Genomic DNA, 2,244 nt, shown 5'->3' on the forward strand with positions numbered 1-2,244 from the left:
AGGAGGAGGAGGAGGAGGAGGAAGGGAAGTGGAGGAGGTAATGGAAATTGAATGGCGATGATGATTTGTTTTTTTTCTGTTTTTTTTTTTTTTTCGCCGACTGCGCATGCAAGCTGTAAATGAGATGCTTCACAGTTTTCAGAAACCGAGCAGTGACTCGATGACGTCACTAGTTAAGGAGCACTTTTACTGCAAAGTCGAACGCAGCAGACAGAACAACTTGAAGGTGCTTTACCGCTAGGATAAGCAATTACATTTTTTTTTCAACATACATGCTTACATGCATACGTATATACACACACAAACGTATATACATGCATACATATACACGCATACATACATACATACACATAGCTAGATTGACAGATAGATAGATAGATAGATAGATAGATAGATAGATAGATAGATAGATAGATAGACAAATGGATGGATGAATGTTTATATATATATATGTGTGTGTGTGTAGATAAATAGATATATACATACATAAATAGATAGAGAGAGAGAGACAGACAGACAGACAGACATATTTATCGATTGAGTGGTTGATTGATTGATAGATGGATAGAAAAAAGAGAGCAGGTGGTGACTGCATGGATAGACATACAAATATATATACACCTGAATCTAAACTTACAGACATACATACATGGAAATCTTTGAAGACACACACACATACACTCGCGCGCTCACACACACATACACTCGCGCGCTCACACACACATACGTATGTGTGTGTGTGTTTGTGTGTGTATGTGTATTTACGTATGTATATATAGATGGATGGATGAATGAATGAAGAGATAGATAGATAGATAGATAGATAGATAGATAGATAGATAGATAGATAGATAGATAGATAGATAGATAGATAGATAAGCTTCAGTGTGCGTATGTGTGTGTGTCGGTTTTGATTTAAAATTGGTTGGGGGTTTTTTTCCTGTTTAATCGATTTATACTATTTCATTCATTCGATTATGGCCATGTTGGTACTACAGTGTCAAATGATATCAGTGTCAGCGATTCACTTACAGGTGTGTGTGTGTGTGTGTGTGTGTGTGTGTGTGTGTGTGTGTGTGTGTGTGTGTGTGTGTGTGTGTGTGTGTGTGTGTGTGTGTGTGTGTGTGTGTTTCTATATGCATGTATATGAATTACGTTGTTGTTTTCGTTAAGGCTTGAATCATCGCTAATGGGACAAAACTATCATCAAAGATACCAATCCATAGTTATACCATCACTGTGCATTGTTTGTACCCTTTTCTCTTAAACAGAAATATTAGCTTCCCAGGCTTATATTATCTTAGTGCACTTCGGTTCTTATTGAAAATGAAGCGTACTAACTTACATGATGGCCTGGTGTGATTTGAGAGATATTTGTCTTCTAAAACTATCTGACCGACTGATCACACTGTGGTTTCTTCATTGGTTCATGTTCAAGTTGTTATTGTTGCTTTTATTGTTTAGCCCCAGAGGAACCGTGATTATACAAAACAATGATGAATGACATTTCACCTTAATTGTTCCGACCATTAAAGGTATCTATGACCACATCATCTAATGTACACATTCTCATTTTTTTTTTTTTTAAGAATGTTTGATTTAGGGGAAATTAGTGACTATTTTCAGCATGTCACAGATGGCGAGTCCTTAAGCTCTGATAGAATCGTAAAAATGTCATCGTGACATGCAGCATGTTTTGTGCACTTAAAACCGTACGGAACCCGCCTATGTCCAAGATTGAATCACAATCGATTTCTTCCCGACAGAGATTGAGAGTAAAAAAAGGGGAAAAAAAGATAATGATAATAATAATAATTTCTACTAAAGGAACAAGCCTGAAATTTGGGGAGAAAGAGACAAGTCGATTATATTGAGCTCAGTGCATAACTGGTACTCATCTTATTGAACCCGAAAGGATGAAAGGCAAAGTTGACCTCGCCAGAATTTGAACTCAGTACGTAGCGGCAGAGGAAATACCGCTAAGCATTTCGCCCGATGTGCTAACGATTCTGCCAGCTCGCCGCCTTAATAATAATAATAATAATAATAATAATAATAATAATAATAATAATAATAATAATAATAATAATAAAAATAACAACAACAACAACAACAACAACAACAACAACAACAACAACAATAATAATAATAATAATAATAATAATAATAATCATTTACTCTTTTACTCTCTCTCTCTCTTTTACTTGTTTCAGTCATTTAACTGTGGCCATGCTGAAGCACCGC

This window comes from Octopus bimaculoides, chromosome 1 (assembly GCF_001194135.2).
Source record: "Octopus bimaculoides isolate UCB-OBI-ISO-001 chromosome 1, ASM119413v2, whole genome shotgun sequence".
NCBI lineage: Eukaryota > Metazoa > Mollusca > Cephalopoda > Octopoda > Octopodidae > Octopus > Octopus bimaculoides.